The sequence below is a fragment of the Ictidomys tridecemlineatus genome, chromosome 7, assembly GCF_052094955.1.
Source record: "Ictidomys tridecemlineatus isolate mIctTri1 chromosome 7, mIctTri1.hap1, whole genome shotgun sequence".
Lineage (NCBI taxonomy): Eukaryota > Metazoa > Chordata > Mammalia > Rodentia > Sciuridae > Ictidomys > Ictidomys tridecemlineatus.
In genome coordinates, this window is record NC_135483.1 from 70617538 (window position 1) to 70636746 (window position 19209).

At 38.6% G+C, this 19209-nt stretch overlaps 1 long non-coding RNA gene across 1 annotated transcript; it reads right to left on the bottom strand.

Annotated features, from left to right (window-relative positions):
• Positions 1–560: 560 nt before the first annotated feature.
• LOC120892987 (uncharacterized) lies at positions 561–18927 on the bottom strand. The gene is made up of 3 exons (XR_005737868.2): positions 17467–18927; positions 17075–17219; positions 561–3115 (listed from the first exon to the last, which is right to left on the bottom strand). It is a non-coding gene; the product is annotated as an uncharacterized LOC120892987 (long non-coding RNA).
• Positions 18928–19209: the final 282 nt, after the last annotated feature.

Here is a 19209-nt window from a genome sequence, read left to right on the forward strand (position 1 = left end):
TCCTTGCTGGAGTTCACCTCGCCATGGCAGGAAACACTTTCAGATTGCCTGTCTCTAAACTCCTGCTGGTCCCCAGCTGCCCCTGCAGTTTTAAAATTTTATTTCACTCTTCCTTTTTCTAATTCATCTTGGTTGTTTTTCAAGGGCAAAGGCATTCCAACCAGAGACTACAGAGCTTGTGATGTGGGGTACAGGGGACAGAGGATATTGGGAAAGGTCATGAGCATGAAATTCCCATCCCAGTCCCTCTAACCAGATCCTCTGGGCTTTCATGTGCTTTATTTGATTGAACTTCTCTGTAAGACTTTTTAACAAAGTACTTCCTGATAAGAGAAAAAAAAAGTTTAAAAAATCATCTCTCTCAGGAAAACAATTCCATTATTGCCACAGATGAGACTGATATAATACAGAGCCTAATAAAATTAAAGCCCAGTCTTAAACAATCTCTATTTTATATGACCAGAGACTGATAGAATACAGAACCTAATAAAATCAAGGAGACCACCCTTAAACCAGCCCTATTTCACATGACCACCTTAAAGAACAGAATTCTCTAGAACTTCATGCACAAAAGTTAAGCCTTTTATTATATAGATAAGGAGGCTCCAGCCTGGGGAAGGGTTTACCCAAGGTCAGATGCTGGTATCGCCGGAGTCCAAGGCTAAATTAACAGTGTGTTGGTGGGTGTAGACCTTTCTCAGTGTCTTCAGAGCATAGCATATTTCTTAGCCACAGTAGTTCTTAGCACAGTGTATTCATCCATTTCCTATTGCTAAAAACATAATACCACAGACTGGGTAAGTCAGAAGGAAAAGAGGTTCATTTTGGCTCACAGTTCTGGTTCAAGATTGAGGGACCACATCTGCTGATGACCTTCTTGCTGGCAGAGTCCCAAAGTGGTGCAAGGCATCACCTGGCGAGAGGCAAGGTGTGTGCATGTATGTCATTCTCTCTTCTTATAAAGCCATTAACATTCAATGACAGGGAACCCACCCTGTGGCAATTATCTCCTTCTATTTATAAGGTCCTTGCTTAGCATCTGGATGGCCATCTTAAGTGACAGCTGCCATTGAAGGAAAAGTTCCTTTCTGAGAAAGGCTCACCACTCCCTCCTACCAACCCAACCCCTAGCTGCCTGCCTTAAGACCTGCCCAGCTCAGATTCCTGAGCCTGCCCTTAAAAAGTCCCAGAATCCAAGCCTGTTTTGCCTCTCTCATCTCTAGAGAGATGGCCTTTGTCAGCTCTGACAAATAAGCTCTCGTTTGTATCTTGCCTGGTCTCCATCTTTCCTTTACCTGTCTCTTGTTCCTCGCTTTACCTTCACTAATCACCTCCCGAGGGCCCCACCTCTGACTCTCCCAGTGATATTAAATTTCTACCTCTTAATCCTTCCTCACAAGAGGGACGACACTCCAACAGGAGTTCTGGAGAGGCACACCATATTCAACCCTAGCACACGGACATGAGTCATTCTCCTCTTACTAGTTGAGGCCCTTTTCACTGTAGCTCACCGCAGGTATGTCTGCTCTTCCTCCCTCTTCAGGTTCTGTGTCTTCTTTGATTACTTCTGTTTCGAAGATGACAGCAAATCTTTTCAAAGGTGCTTGTTTTAATAATGTCTACCCTACCTGTTTCAATGCATTTTAAATTTCTTACATACATGACAATAGTGGAATGCATTACATTCATGATTATCCATTCACAGCACAATTTTTCGTAACTGTATATAAAGTATGTTCATGCCAAATTATGCCATTATACATGAGCTCTTTTATTTTTTTGCATACAATTCTTAATACACCTTTATACCACTTTTATCATATCTCTATTTGTATATAAGGTATGTTGACACCAAATTCACGTCTTCATACATGTATTTTGTATAATGATGACCGTCTCCTTCCACCATCCTTGCTATTCCCCTTCTCCCTCCCTTTCCCTCCCACTCCTATTCCCCATCTAGAGGTAATTTTCCTCCCATGCTCTCCCTCCCTACCCCACTTTGAGTCACCCCCCTTATATCAGAGAAAACATTTGGCATTTGTTTTGGGGGGGATTGGCTAACTTCACTTAGCATAATCTGCTCTAATGCCATCCATTTCCCTGCAAATGACATAATATTATTCTTTTTTAGTGCTGAGTAACTTAGTTCAAATCTTTAAGAGCAAATATCCATTTGGCTCCATCAAGCCTAAGGACTAGCAACCCTATTCTTCAGTTATTAATCTCTGGTCCAATAAACTGTAGCCAAGGGGGTGGGGTAATCTGAAAATCATGGTCATCCAGGTCTGCTCCTTCAGTGGGTTGTAAAAAAAGTTTCAGAGTAGCAATTAAGTCAAAATAAGGATGGAGAAGAATACCTGCTGGCAGGTCATTCTTTGGACTCATCTTAGAGATCAATATATATAAAGTCATCCAGGGTTCCATAAATGTATTTATGAACAACTGGTACAAATGATCAGCCAGTAGATGAATCCTACTCTATTGGTTAGAGCTCTCCAGAGAAACACAATCAGTAAGATTCTTGTTTGATCTTTATAATACAATAAACAAATAAATAAAAGAATTCAGCTTCTCAATTAGGCAGACCAGCAAGTCCAAATCCAAGTGTGGGGTGACAGGCTAGAGACCCAGGAGAGCTGAAGGTGTGGGTTAAACAGAAATGCATCAGTTGGAGAATTCCCTCTCCCTGTGTGTGTGGGGGGTGTCTTTTTGTTCTATTAAGTTTTCAACTGATGGGATGAGGACCACCCACATTCTGGAGGCACATCTTGTTACTCAGACTTTACTGATTTAAATCTTAATCTCATCCAAAACGCACTCCAAGTGGACATATAAAATTAGCTGTCACACCTGCTTTCTAGGATCACAGCCAGCACAGTTCAGGTAGCGCAGAGTGAATGAAGGTGATTCTCCATCTGCCTCGGTGACTCATTTCCATTCACTTGTCAGGCAGTCCAAAACACCCTCACTTTTCCTTACCTAAATTTTACAAACTCTCCCGTTTATAGCAGGGTCAGAGAGAATCAAGGGGCTGATGGAAACAAGTCAACGCTGAGCCCTCTCCGAGCAAAGTGGCTGTTTTGTCTTTAGCAGATCTCCTTGGTGAAAGGCCCTGGAGGGTGACAGGTGACAGACAATTAACCAGTGTCATATTTTTACCAGTGGATAAGTGATTATTTCAGAATGACTCAGTATCTTCTGTAGGAGTTTGATAACTCATTAACTTTTACACAAATCTGTTCAATAATAAACAAACCTCCGACTGATGTGACCACATGGTGGGATTTCCACTGAGTAATCTCTCTCTCTCTCTCTCTCTCTCTCTCTCTCTCTCTCCCCTCTTCTCTCCTCTTCTCTTTCTCCTGGGAAGTCAGAACAACGTGTTCCTGATCAGTGATACCCACAGCTATAAAATTAAATAATGCCACAAGACCTGATCCATGGAAATGCAGCAGAGAGAAACTGATTCACATCAATAAATCTTTTGAAGTACATGGGACTGTTATGTAAGTGCCAAGAGTTACTACTGTCATTGTGAGGAGATCCTGAGTTGCACAGTTGGAAGCTAAGCATCCTTGCTGAGGAAACACCTTTGCATATACATGGGCCACAGAGGTAAGAGTCCTGCCACCATTACAGTGTAGATGTAAATGTCATGACCTAGAGCTTGGGAAGGAAACACCCTTGATATCAAACACAGGATATAACACATACGATTTTAGTGTGATGTTTGGGCACATGGTTCTTTCCATCCCTGCAGGTAACTTGAGGATCATTTTCATTTTTGATACATAAATAATCGATTTCTCATTGTTTTCCTTATTAAATACAGCTTTCAAGATATTATCTGCATCTTAGGACTTCTAGACAAGAGTTGTGTTTTGTCAGTTCCATAGTGCTGAGGGTTTCGGGATATTTTAAATTCAACTAAGAATACAATGTGGAATTCACTTGGGATGTTATGTCTTATGCAGTGGCTAAACACACTACTGAAACAGGGCATGGCTATCAAGTTATATTAAGCAATGTGTAGAGGAAGATGAAACAATAAAATCTGCTAAAATATTCTCTTCATCCAATGGTAAAATGGTGTGACTTCCATGTAAGCAGGTGAATGAGATTAACATACAGAAATCACAATACCTGAAGGACCAAGAGTGACATCAACAGTTGGTTATCTGAGTGCAATATCATTTTCTACCTTTATTTTGGACTGCTCTTCTAAGTGAGACACTAGCTCTGGCATTTTCTAATATTTGCCTCGAAAATTGCTTTTGTATTATGTTCATATACTCTATGATGAGAAAGCATCTTGGGAAATAAATGATAAGCAAGTTGGAAAAACTCACATTGAAGAAGTTAGAATTGCCTTGAATCTAGTGGAGCTCTCCCCCTTTTTAAAAATTTCTTTAGTTATTTGAGTTTGTGATATTCACAAGCTATGTTTAGGAGTTTGAGCATATTGTCCTCACTCTATTATTAGGTATGCCATCGAGCAATAGGCGTATTGCTAATTGCATTGTATTCCCCTCAACTCCACTTAGGCAAGAGCTATTGAATATGAAGCAATTGAGACTTAGTTCAGCTCAGTAATCCTTGAAGTGGTGTGAGACCTTAGTCTAGATGTACATCAAGATAAATGAGACTCGGTCCTCATTACCAAGGAATTCCCAGCTGGTGTCAGAGAAAGACCCATTAGGACTATTTACCACAGTTCTCTGTTGCCTTGAAGCCATCCATATAAAAAGCACAGACTACAGATACTTTGTCCATCCTTATCTTTATTCTCAGCTCAATCCACTGACTTTACCTAGGCCTCCCTACAGCAAACAAGGTCAAGGTCACCAGGTCATGGTAATGAGCCTCTGAGGAGCATAAGATATAGTGATCCCTCTTGTCCTCTGGAAACACTTCCTTCTTTAGGCTTTTAGAACACAGTGCTCTTCCTACCTCCCTACGCCATCTCAGTCTTCATGGTTGGCTCTTCCTCTTCTAAATTACAGAATCCCTCAGGGTTCAGCAGGCCTCTTCTTTATGCCAGCTCCCTAAAGGGACTTGCCCAGTTCTGACATCCTATTATGCTGAGAATAGACCAATAGTCCTCCTCATGATCTAGAATGCCCCTTCTTGATCTGAATCTGATCTTTTTTTTTTTCCCATTCCTGGGGATCAATCCCAGGATCTCATGCATGCTAGGCAAGCATCCATCACCCTACCACTTGCTGCAATCTCAGGCTGTATTAGGTCTTTCTGTTTTTATCTTAAAGTTAACATCACTTGCTCCATCTTAGCTTCAGCAGCAGGTTTACTGCTCCTTTCACTTCAAGATTCTTTCTAGCTACTCCCTTATCTTGAGCTGCTCCTTCTGGAACTATCTTCATGTGGCCTGCTATCTTACCATGGTTAGCAAGCAGTCCATACTCAAACGTCACATTCTCAGAGAAGTCTTTCTTGATCACCTCTCCTCTGCCAACCACCTCTATGTTCTTTCTTTGGAGCATTTACCACGGTGGGCCTGACATTGCATATTTATTTCATACTGTTCAGATCCTCCCTAGAATGTAAACCCCATGAGGCTGTTGACTTTGTCTAATTCACCTCTGTGTCCTGGGCCCTCAAATAGTGCCTAATATGTAGAATAGTGCCTATCGATTTTTTGAAAATACTTTTTAGTTGTAGATGGACACAATGGCTTTATTTATTTTTTTTTAGGTGGTTTTGAGGATTGAACCCAGAGCCTCACACATATGAGGCAAGCACTCTAAGTATTCCTGCATTAATAGAAAAGCTTTTGGGGGACACTGAGCTACAGTCCCAGCCCCTAACAATTTTCTCAAAGAATAAATAAAATTGCTTATATTAAATTTCATGTCCTTTTAATTATTAAAAGGAGAAGAATCAACTTGGTGCAAACGTAAATATCAATAGGGAAACAAATGACCCCACTCTGTGGAAAGCTGAAATGAAGACTTGTTGGTGTTCTGTCAGGGGTCATTACATCTTCACATTTCTCTCTCTCTCTCTCTCTCTCTCTCTCTCTCTCTCTCTCTCTCTCTCTCTCTCTCTCTTTCTTTATACTTTGCTACTGAGGATATGGCACACACCCCTTCCTTTATTATTTCTGTAGCCTGGGGGACTTGAACATAGCTTGTTTGGAAGGAAAAGAGAAGAGTTGTTGAAGATTCAGTGAACTGACCTGCGCCATATAGAACCATCGGGAAAATGGTAATCACTTGGGACGTATTTTGTTATCATCCGAGAGATTTAATTCGGTTAATTATCCCAGGTCCATGTGGTGATCAAACACTCTGCTTTTATGCAAGAATGCATATTTTCTCTCAAATATGCCTCAAGGAAGTGAAAATCGCCCATAGAACTGCTAAGTCCCATTAAATTCTAATTCATAGTGGTAGATTTCCCTTCACAGAAGGACCCTGCAGATCATACTTGGTCCTGGAAAGCTCAGAAATTCTGAATACTCTTCACTTCTAATAGACATGAAACTGCATTTAACAACAAAAATGTAAACCCATAGTTTCACTGTACAAGTTCAATTGAATTGTCCTTCCAAAAACACTCATTGAGCTACAATAAAGAAAAAGTGACATATTCAGATGAGGAAAAAATGAATCCTCTGAACAAAAACACTTGCTAATTAGGCACATTAAGTAATTCACTCTCAAAATACAATCAAAGTACCCACATGTGCATTTGATTATCTCCTATTTCTCTACTCTAGACTGCCCTTTGCATTTTTCCTACAGATATTTTTTCACCCTTATAACTCTCATGTACAATCTCACTGCTTCTAAACTTACAGTATTATAGAGACAGCCAGCATACCCCCAACAGGAAATGAACTACAGTTCTGATTTTATCCCAACAGGAGAAAAGATATGTTTATAATTTCCCAGTAGGAAATCAGATCTCTTTCACTGCTTAGCTTGACAAGATGATGGTATGTCTTTTCCCTCTCTATTAACTCAATATCAAAATAATGGTAACTCAGAGTTAAATAAACAGGAACACACTTCTCACGTCAATCAAAACAGATGCTAAGTTCACTTCTATTGTCAGTTGCATGGAAGTCAAATTCATTACTGAATGTATAATTTTATATCCTCACCATCAAAATCAAAGAGGAAAAAAATGCCAGGTTATAGGTTTTATCATATTTCGTTTGCAGAATTATATTTTTCTAATTTTTTCCCAATTGTTCTCGTCCGATGGGACCCTCCCTCATTCTTGACTCTGTGATTGTATATGAAATAACTGCTCTCCTGCTTCTATTTACCTAAACATGGGAGCACAGATGTGTGCAAAAATATTTTTTTTTAAATCTAATTTCCAGACTCAGAAAGCCCTTGTGTAATTTGCAGAGGTAGCCTCAGATTGTCTTCAGAGATACATTTTGATGCTTTCCAAGTTGAAACATATATTCTAGATGACTAATGATGCAAGCCTGCTTTTCCCTCAGCAACATGAGATGGACTTTACAATAGAAGGAGACTGATTTACTGACAACACGTCCCTGGGCGAGGGGGATTGCTAAGTGCCTCCATATGCGCTGTATTTAAGATGCTCTTTCCAGGAGGCTTTAATCAAAACAATGTCTAATGCAAAGACTCTTCCTGGGAGAGCTATAGGATTAAAAGAGAAACCAGAAATTGGTGCCCAAAGCTGACCTAAACTTCTATGAGGCAGCCATGGATTCTTTATCTGGAAAGTCTATCCTGGGGAAGTGGCCATATGTTTTGTGGTTCAGGACTTAATAGGGGACCCTGCATTACACATGTGAATTTATTTAGTGGGCACAGTGAGAAGTTGACAGACTCCATGATGCTAGATCTCATAAGGAATAGGAAAAGGGTAAAGAGAGAGAAAGGGTGTCAGTTATGTCTGCCAATATCTGTCTATCTACCTATCATCTATTCAAAAAAGTATGCATCCATATAACTCATTTATCACTGAGATGATTTTGGATAATTTATTACATAGAAAAAATTCCTCCATCCAGGGCTTGTACTTCATAAATATATATTACTGACTACCTTAGTAAGGTAATGGCTTTGTGTCTTAAAGTGTGGCCAAACATTTTTTAGCTCTCACTGAAAATACTTTTGGAAAATAAAGTGAAGATTTAATCACTCTCCATGTTCAAATTGTGCTCCTGTTTTTACTGTGCACTTTAAAATAACCCCCCTGCTGTAATTTCTAACTTTACATCATGTCAATGAGCCTGTCGTCAGGGTAAAAGGAGGTCCAAAGTTTGCAGAATCTGCTGAGACAGCCAGAGCTATGAGCCTTAGTTAGAGCTTAAATTAGAGTAGAATAAGATCTTCTGGGAACTTAGATGTGGACCTCTTCACATGGGTGGCCTCTTAAAAGTGCCCACATGGGGGCTGGTAGGTAGCTCAGTGGTAAAGTCCTGTGCATGTTCAAGCCCTAGATTTGATCCCTACCACAATAGCAGTAGTAGTGGTAGTAGTAGTAGTAGTAGTAGTAGTAGTAGTAGTAGTAGTAATAATAATAATAATAATAAATAATTGCCCACATGGCTAACAGGATGCAAGATAGCTTAGAAGAGTCATTATAATCATGTCTTCTTGTTAGTTTCCATAGATGGGCTAGACTGACAACTATAAATAATAAGTATATTTAATGTTATATTCAATTACATTTTCTTCTTAAATAATTCTAGATCACATAAATCACTTTGTTCTTGATCTTCTGAGTACTGATATATTAAAACAAATTTTAAAATATATTGATTAAAATGGACCTGTTAGGCACACGACTCTCCTCTATACCTCTAACTACAGGTAGAAGGAAGAGAAAATCAAGTCCACCTGTGTCAGCCATTGCCAGATTATCCAGTCTGATAAGGGAGACTCAGCAAAAACTGCACTGACATATAAAACTGACCTACAAAAAGACCACTGTAAGGCTGTAACCCAAAACAGCCTATTAGTAATTCCTTCAGATTCCACATGAAGCAAGGCAGCCGGTCTTGGTTTTACTCTCCTGGGGGTGATGTTACCAGGGCCGCTGCTATTCAAATCTGGTCCACATTCATTAGTTAGGAAAATTGAATAATGAATTCATTTAGCTCTGGCACATTAACATGTCATGGCAAACTACTGTGTTTGGAAACAAACTAATTCAGGTTTTACATAAGCTCTCTCTGTCAGCATGCTTTTATCAGGAAAAAAGAATCACCAAAGTGATAGGTAGTAAACAGAAGTGCAAAAATAAAACCCAGAATGTAAGAAGAGCAAAGTACATCTGTGAATGTACAATTAATTTAGAAAGACACCAGTTCCTGGAAAATTGAAATTTTATTGCCTATAATCCAGAAATATGGAATAAAATTCACATTCTCTAGTGCATTGTAGTCTCCTTGTTAGAATTTTTTTTTATATATCTGGATGTCTGGATGTATGATGACTAAAGTGGAAATTTCTCAAAGAAATGCCAGTTTAAAAAATGCTTTCAGTTAAAGCAATTGGTTTGGTAGTTTTGAAATATTTGTTTTTACAGTGAATGCTAATATAGTGCCATAAATCTTGAGAGTTTATTTTTTTTTACAGGGATCCTATAGAAACATTTAAAAATTATCATTATAGTATTATAATTATAAAACATAAAGTGAAAGTTACTATCCACCTAAATACTTAAATATGACAAGCTCTTGGGGTTGATGGAGGGAGATTGATCTGGTTTGGTAGGTTTACCTGTATCTGTGGTGTAAATACATTTGCCATAGCTATTTCAAACAACCACCCCTGACATTATAGGTTGTGGAATTGGAAAGAGATGTATAAGAGACACCATTGAGTACTATTTCTACCATGGGGAAACAAATAAAACTAAAGAACATCTCTAGCATGTAGTACAGTAAAATAAATTAAAGGCATTATAAGTTGTTGACCTTCAATATGGCAGTGGGCGCAGAGAGATCAAGTCTCTGACCTCTTCAGCTGCGTGGACATAGGGAGTCGTAAACTGTCTAAATACTGTTTGCTCAGGATCATTAGGCAATGCTGAGCTGACGTGGATCTGGGGCGAACAGTCTGGGCCTCTCGGAACACACACTGGGCCCAGATCGGCTGCATTCAAGCTCCTGTTAACCTGCTTCTCGTGACTCAGCACTAACGATCCCGCTGAAATAACTGGTCGGCCCTTCTGAACTTACAGAGGTAAAAGCCAACGAGCCTTCATAGGCAGTGGTCACAGGATTGAAATGGGGCTTGGGAGAGACAGTCAGGACCCACCCGTTGCATTGGTCACCCGGCAGAGGGAACAAACAGTCACCATTTGCATGGGATACCATCATGGCAGAGAACTGATGTCATGGGCGGAGGAGATAACTTCATTGAAACCAGGAGTGTAATTCCCTACCCATCCCTTTCCACACAGCCGGGAAACCTTAAAGGCCCCTCCCAGCTCTCCCGTGAGTGCAATAGGGAGACCAAGGGAATCAGGAGTGGCGCGGGACTCGCGGCGTGGAACTCCCGGCTACCGCTCCCACCAGTGCTGACAACTGAGGTCTCTTGCACCAGCTACTGGGGGCGTGGCTACCAGAGGGCAAGCAAATTCACTAGGGGTTCTCAGCCCCAAGCTCTACAAACTTAGGGTCTGAGGGAGGCAAACAGGGAGAGTGTGCCCAGGCATTCATGAAAACAGGGCTTCCAGGAGCAGCAGACCTGGCGTGTAGCCTGTATTGTGGTGAGCGTCACAGGTGAGTGGGGCCTGGCTTGAGGAAACACAAGAGAAGGCCCTAGACACTCAGGATTGGAGACCCGCCCAGTCTGGGAGGAAGAGCTGCTGCACAGTAATTGGTTCCCCCCTATTGAGAGGAGAAGCTTGGCCCAGTGGGCACAGCTCAACCTACTGGAAGAGAAGTTAATCGAACTCTATGACTGCATTTATTATTATTTTTTTTTCTTAATTTGGGTTTCTTTTTCTTTCATTTCCATTTTATTTTGTTGTTGTTGTTCTTCAACTTTTTTTTTAATGTTTTTAACTTTTTAAAAATTTTTTTATTTTATTATTATTATTTTTATAATTTTAATTTTCATTTTTTTATTATCATTATTATTTTTTTTAATTTTTTTTCGTTCTTTCTTTTCTATTTTTTCTTTTGTCTTTTCATTTCTTTTCAATTTTCTTATTCCCCCTTCCTTGAATTCTACCTGCCTACTCTCATTCTCTTTAGTGACTTCTTCCCTTCCCTTCTAATATCTTTCATCCCAAGCATCAAATAAATTTATAAGAGTAAACAGTAACTCAGCAGTCAAACAGAACAAGAAGTAACATGAGCAGCATAAAAAGGCAAGGAAGAAAAGGAGTACAAACAATGAAGGACAGCCTAAATATTCAGGAGGACCTAGAGTCATCAGAAAAATGGTCATATAAAGAACTCAAGGAATACCTTAGACAGATGGAATGGAACCTTAAAGAGGATACGAGTCAGCAAATCCAAACAGTGAAAGAACACATTGAAAATGAATTACATAAACAGATAAAAGAAGAAGTTAAGCATCTTTATCAGGAGATAGAGATTATTAAAAAAATCAAACAATAATTCTAGAAATGAAGGAAACGATAAACCAAATTAAAAACTCAATTGAGAGTATCACTAACAGAATGGAGCAAGTAGAAGCCAGAACGTCAGATAATGAAGACAAAATATATCACTTGAAAAGAGTCTAGCCAACTCAGAAAGGCTGGTAAAAAATCACGAGAAAAACATACAAGAGATATGGGATAACATAAAAAAACCAAACTTATGAGTCATCAGGATAGAGGAAGGTACAGAGATTCAAACCAAGGGAATGAGTAACCTGCTGAATGGAATAATTACAGAAAACTTTCCAGAAATAAAAAAGGAAACAGATATACAAATTGTAGATGCATACAGGACACCGAACACACAAAATCACAGTAGACCAACGCCAAGACACATTGTTATGAAGATAGCCAATATACAGAACAAAGAGAAAATATTAAAAGCTACAAGAGAAAGGAGGCAGATTACATTCAGGGATACAAGGGATTTTTCATTACAGAGGCTGAAAGCAAGAAGATCCTGGAACAACGTATTTCAAACACTGAAAGACAATGGATGCCAACCAAGAATTCTGTATCCAGCAAAATTAAGCTTCAGTATGACAACGAAATAAAAATATTTCATGATAAACAAAAGCTAAAAGAAATGCAGCCAGAAAACCAGCATTGCAAAGTGTCTTGAGCAAAACACTACACGAGGAAGAAATGAAAAACAACAACCAAAACCATCAGTGGGAAGTGCCTCAGTAATGACAGAGGGTGGGGGGAAAGCTAATCATGGAGAAAGAAACTAAATTTTAAAAAAAGATAAATAATCAAACATGTCTGGCAGTACAAGCCATATATCAATAGTAACTCTAAACGTTAATGGCTTAAACTCTCCAATAAAGTGACATAGGCTGGTAACATGGAATAAAAAAAAACAAATCCAACAATATGTTGCCTCCAGGAGACACATCTGATTGGAAAAGAGATACACAGGCTGAAGGTGAAAGGTTGGGAAAAAATATATCACGCACAAGGTCCTTGTAAGCAAGCAGGGGTGGCCATCCTCATATCGAATAAAATAGACTTCAAGACGAAGTTAATCAAAAGGGATAAGGAAGGACATTATATACTGTTAAAAGAAACCATTCACCAACAAGACATAACAATTATCAATATTTATGCACCAAATAATGGTGCTGTGACATTCATAAAACAAATTCTCCTCAAGTTCAAGAATCAAATAGACCACAACACAATAATTATGGGTGACTTCAACACACCTCTCTCACCAGTGAACAGATCCTCCAAACAAAACTTGAATAAAGAATCTATAGAACTCAATATCACAATCAATAACCTACACTTAACTGACATATATAGAATATATCAACCATCATCAAGTGGATATACATTTTTCTCAGCAGCACATGGATCCTTCTCAAAAATAGACCATATATTATGCCATAGGGCAACCCTCAGTAAATATAAAGGGTTGGAGATAATACCATGCATTTTATCTGATCATAATGGAATGAAACTGGAAATCAATGATAAAAGAAGGAAGGAAAAATCCTACATCACATGGAAAATGAACAATATGTTACTGAATGATCAATGGGTTACAGAAGACATAAAGGAGGAAATCAAAAAATTCTTAGAGATAAATGAAAATACAGACACAACATATCAGAATCTATGGGACACAATGAAAGCAGTTTTAAGAGGGAAATTCATCGCCTGGAGGTCATTCCTCAAAAAAAAGAAAAACCAACAAATAAATGAGCTCACACTTCATCTCAAAGCCCTAGAAAAGGAAGAGCAAAACAACAACAAATGTAGCAGAAGGCAAGGAATAATTAAAATCAGAGCAGAAATCAAAGAAATTGAAACAAAAGAAACTACTGAAAAAATTAACAAAACTAAAAGTTGGTTCTTTGAAAAAATAAATAAGATCAACAGACCCTTAGCCATGCTAATGAAGAGAAGAAGAGAGAGAATTCAAATTACTAACATACGGGATGAAAAAGGCAATATCACAACAGACGCCACAGAAATACAGAAGACAATTAGAAATTATTTTGAAAACCTATAATCCAATAAAATAGAAGATAGTGAAGACATGGATAAATTTCTTAAGTCATATGATTTGCCCAGATTGAGTCAGGAGTATACACACAATTTGAACAGACCAATATCAATGGATGAAATTGAAGAAGCCATCAAAAGACTACCAACCAAGAAAAGCTCAGGACCGGATGGGTATACAGCGGAAGAAGAATTAATACCAATACTTTTCAAGTTATTTCAGGAAATAGAAAAAGAGGGAGCTCTGCCAAATTCATTCTATGAGGCCAACATCACCCTGAATCTGAAACCAGACAAAGACACCTCAAAGAAAGAAAACTACAGACCAATATCTCTGATGAACCTAGATGCAAAAATCCTCAATAAAATTCTGGCGAATCAGATACAAAGGCACATCAAAAAAATTGTGCACCACAATCAAGTAGGATTCATCCCTGGGATGCAAGGATGGTTTAATATATGGAAATCAATAAATGTTATTCACCACATCAATAGACTTAAAGATAAGAACCATATTATCATCTCAATAGACACAGAAAAAGCATTCGACAAAGTACAGCATCCCTTTATGTTCAAAACATTAGAAAAACTAGGGATAACAGGAACATACCTCAACATTGTGAAAGCATTCTATGCTAAGCCTCAGGCTAGCATCATTCTGAATGGAGAAAAATGAAGGCATTCCCTCTAAAATCTGGAATAAGACAGGGATGCCCTCTATCACCACTTCTATTCAATATAGTTCTCGAAACACTGGCCAGAGCAATTAGAGAGACGAAAGAAATTAAAGGCATAAAAATAGGAAAAGAAGAACTTAAATTATCACTATTTGCAGATGACATGATTCTATACCTAGAAGACCCAAAAGGGTCTACAAAAAAACTACTAGAACTAATAAATGAATTCAGCAAAGTGGCAGGATATAAAATCAACACACATAAATCAAAGGCATTTCTGTATATCAGCGACAAAACTTCTGAAACGGAAATGAGGAAAAACATTCCATTCACAATATCCTCAAAAAAAAAAATAAAATACTTGGGAATCAACCTAACAAAAGAGGTGAAAGATTTATACAATGAAAACTACAGAACCCTAAAGAGAGAAGTAGAAGAAGATCTTAGAAGATGGAAAAATATACCCTGTTCATGGATAGGCAGAACTAACATCATCAAAATGGTGATATTACCAAAAGTTCTCTATAGGTTTAATGCAATGCCAATCAAAATCCCAATGGCATTTCTTGTAGAAATAGATAAAGCAATCATGAAATTCATATGGAAAAATAAAAGACCCAGAACAGCAAAAGCAATTCTAAGCAGGAAGTGTGAATCAGGCAGTATAGTGATACCAGATTTCAAATTGTACTACAGAGCAATAGTAACAAAAACAGCATGATACTGGTACCAAAACAGGCGGGTGGACCAATGGTACAGAATAGAGGACACAGAGACTAATCCACAAAGCTACAACTATCTTATATTTGATAAAGGAGCCAAAAGCATGCAATGGAGGAAGGATAACATCTTCAACAAATGCTGTTGGGAAAACTGGAAATCCATATGCAAAAAAATGAAACTGAATCCCTTCCTCTCGCCATGCACAAAAGTTAACTCAAAGTGGATCAAGGAGCTAGATATCAAATCAGAGACTGTGTCTGATATTTGAAAAAGTTGTCTCCGATCTGCATATTGTGGGGTCGGGCTTCAAATTCCTTAATAGGACATCCATAGCACAAGAGTTAATAACAAGAATCAACAAATGGGACTTACTTAAACTGAAAAGTTTTTTCTCAGCAAGAGAAACAATGAGAGGTAAATAGGGAGCCTACATCATGGGAACAAATTTTTACTCCTCACACTTCAGATAGAGCCCTAATATCCAGAGTATACAAAGTACTCAAAAAATTAGATAATAAGATAACAAATAACCCAATCAACAAATGGGCCAAGGAGCTGAACAGACACTTCTCAGAGGAGGACATACAATCAATCCACAAGTACATGAAAAAATGCTCATCATCTCTAGCAGTCAGAGAAATGCAAATCAAAACCACCCTAAGATACCATCTCACTCAGTAAGATTGGCAGCCATTATGAAGTCAAACAACAACAAGTACTGGGGAGGATGTGGGGAAAAGGGTACTCTTGTACATTGCTGGTGGGACTGCAAACTGGTGCGGCCTATTTGGAAAGCATTATGGAGATTCCTGGGAAAGCTGGGAATGGAACCACCATTTGACCCAGCTATTGCCCTTCTCAGACTATTCCCCGAAGACCTTAAAAGAGCGTACTACAGGGATACTGCCACATCGATGTTCATAGCAGCACAATTCACAATTGCTAGACTGTGGAACCAACCCAGATGCCCTTCAATAGATGAATGGATAAAAAAATGTGGCATTTATACACCATGAAGTATTATGCAGCACTAAAATATGACAAAATAATGGAATTTGCAGGGAAATGGATGGCACTAGAGCAGATTATGCTTAGTGAAGCTGGCCAATCCCTAAAAAACAAATACCAAATGTCTTCTTTGATATAATGAGATCAACTAAGAACAGAGCAGGGAGGAAGAGCAAGAAGAAAAGATTAACATTAAACAGAGACATGAGGTGGGAGGGAAAGGGAGAGAAAAGGGAAATTGCATGGAAATGGAGGGAGACCCTCATTGTTATACAAAATTACATGTAAGAGGTTGTAAGGGGAATGGGAAAATAAACAAGGAGAGAAATGAATTACAGTAGTTGGGGTAGAGAGAGAAGATGTGAGGGAAGAGGAGGGGGGATAGTAGGGGATAGGAAAGGTAGCAGAATACAACAGTTACTAACATGCCATTATGTAAAAATGTGGATGTGTAACCCATGTGATTCTGCAATCTGTATTTGGGATAAAAATGGGAGTTCATAACCCACTTGAATCTAATGTATGAAAAATGATATATCAAGAGCTTTGTAATGTCGTGAACAACCAATAAAAAAATAAAAAAAAATAAATAAATTGTTGACCTTTAAATATTTACACCTTTAAGTATAATATCACTAGGTAATATTGTGTAATAATAGGTCATTTTTAGTAAAGGCCATGTATACCAATAAATTTTAAAAGTTTTGAAACTTAACAATCAGCTGTTGTGAATTAGTATGACCCAATTCCAATGTATCATGGTAAGACTTTCCAAAAAGACTTCATTTTTAAAGGATTAAAATCAAAAGAACCTTCAGTTAACATCTGTTATGTCTCAGTCGATATTTTCTAGACATGCTATTTCTTTCAGCACCTCCCTCACTTAACATCTCTTAACATCTCTTCTAATATACCTGGCAAATGAGACTCAGGGATGAGATGCGTGATTCCCATGAAGGAGCATATTCTTATGGATCCTTAATATTTCATGAGCACAGCTCTTCCTCTGCAGATCATACCTGTCATATTAAAAGCATGTCCAGCTGGGTATGGTGGCAGGCTTCTGTAATCCCAGTGGCTCTAGAGGCTGAGGCAGGAGGATGGGGAGTTCAAAGGCAGCCTCAGCAAAAGCCAGGTGCTAAGCAACTCAGTGAGATCCCGTCTCTAAGTAAAATACGAAAAAGTGTTGGGGATGTGGCTCAGTGGTTTAGTGCCCCTGAGTTCAATCCCCAGTACCAAAAATTAAAAACAATAATAATAAAAAAAAGTGTGTCCAGTCCAGGCATTTCCACATTTGACCTGTCCCATCTACGTGCCCTCAATGCTGCACCGAGAACTCAGACCAGGGTTCACCCACCTCTGATGTACACTTGACAAAATGTACAAAAATGAAAAAAGGCACTATACTTACCTATTTTTCTCTTCTTCTGCTCTATGCTTTTTTGTGAGTGGTGAAACAACAACTACAAAATACATTTTTAAAAATAAATGGCTCATTTAACTCAGGATTTCCTAGAGCCTCTTATCCATCTTTGGAAAGCTTACCAGCTAATAACCTAACACAAGGTCTCCTGACCCACTGTGGAATGGATTATCTCCTGGGTGGCTATGGCCCTGCATGCTCTGCCCCCTCCCTTCTCTGTCCTCTCTTAACTATTTTATACTGTCTTAACAAAGACAATTATGATATGACATGGGTGATTACGGCTTAGGGTCACCACTCATCCTGAGACAGCTACCATTTATAGTTGTGGTCCTGGTGCTGTTCTTAACAGTGTTCTGGCCAATCTCCAAACTGTCCTGTTTGGATGATAAATTAGATGGACACACTGCTATAACACAGCAATAATTTCCTGTTCTAACTCTAGACCCTCTTGTTTATCTCATAAGACCTCCAAACACTTTATCTCAATCTTACCTCCTTAGAACCTGCACCCATTGTACAGCTGTTCATGTTAATGGCATCTGCAATTTACCAAATTATTGAGAAATTTTTTTTAAAAAGTCCTTCTATCTCTTTCACATGAAATTATTTTTCAATTTCTGTCAATTTCCCAAGGGTTTATATCTCAAACCGAGCCCAGCGATACTCCGATACTCCATTCCCTCCTACGGTCACTACCTTAGCTTAATTTTACCTCTGGATGGCTGAAAATGGTTCCTTACTACCCTCATTGTTTTGCTTCTCACACTTACCCTGTGTGGTCTCATTGGAGTCAGAGAGAAGACCATGCAAAGATCTCCCTGTGACACTCTCATTTAGGATGCACACGTTGCATATTTGTTGAAGAAAAGAGCAAATGGATATTAGAATAATCTTATTCAACTAGTCATTATTTATACTAAAGGCCTATTCAAAAGTATATTCTTTCAATAACCTCCCTCTATTGCCTACAAAGCAAAGTCCTTTCTCTTGTTAAATTGAAGTCAATTTGTTCTAAATCAGCCTCTGCACTTGAGTGGTAATATTTGGCCCAAAGTGGCCTCTGTTTTAGCAACTTGTAAGTATGCCCTTGTAAAGAAGTAACTAAACCTCAGCCAATTCCAAGCTCCTGGGCCATCAAACCAAAGCAAGTATGTGCTCCATGCTCTTCTGCCTTCATGTTCTTAGTCCTGCCATTCCCCTGACACAAATCATCTTCCTTTTTCTTCCTTTCCCCCTTCTACCAAATAGGATGTGACAAGTAGACAAATAAGAATGACTAGGGTCAGAAGGGAAAAAAATCCTTTACCACATTTAATGTCGATGCACGTTACTGAAGTTGCTGAAGTTCTATGTTCTGTTGTTTCCATGGGTAGGTGATCAACTGTGCTTCAGGGGTAGAAAGAGTAGTCTTATAAACAATGCACCTCATTTTTCGAAAATGAATATAGATTAAAATAGACCCATAGAGGTGATTTATTACCTCAGATCATCCCACTTTTCAGTGGCTTTTAGTCTTGAGATTAATATGAACTACTCCACAGGATGAATTCCGTGTTATCTTTTTATGGTTCCATCACAATATTTCTTCTTCTAACAGCTTCATAATGGATACTATTTTTAAGAGCCATTCCCAGAAGAACATAAGGCTAAATATTCAAAGATAAGGCTCTTAATATTAAAAGACAGGAAAAAAACTCAAAGAGCCCTTTTGTTTTACTTGTGGAATCA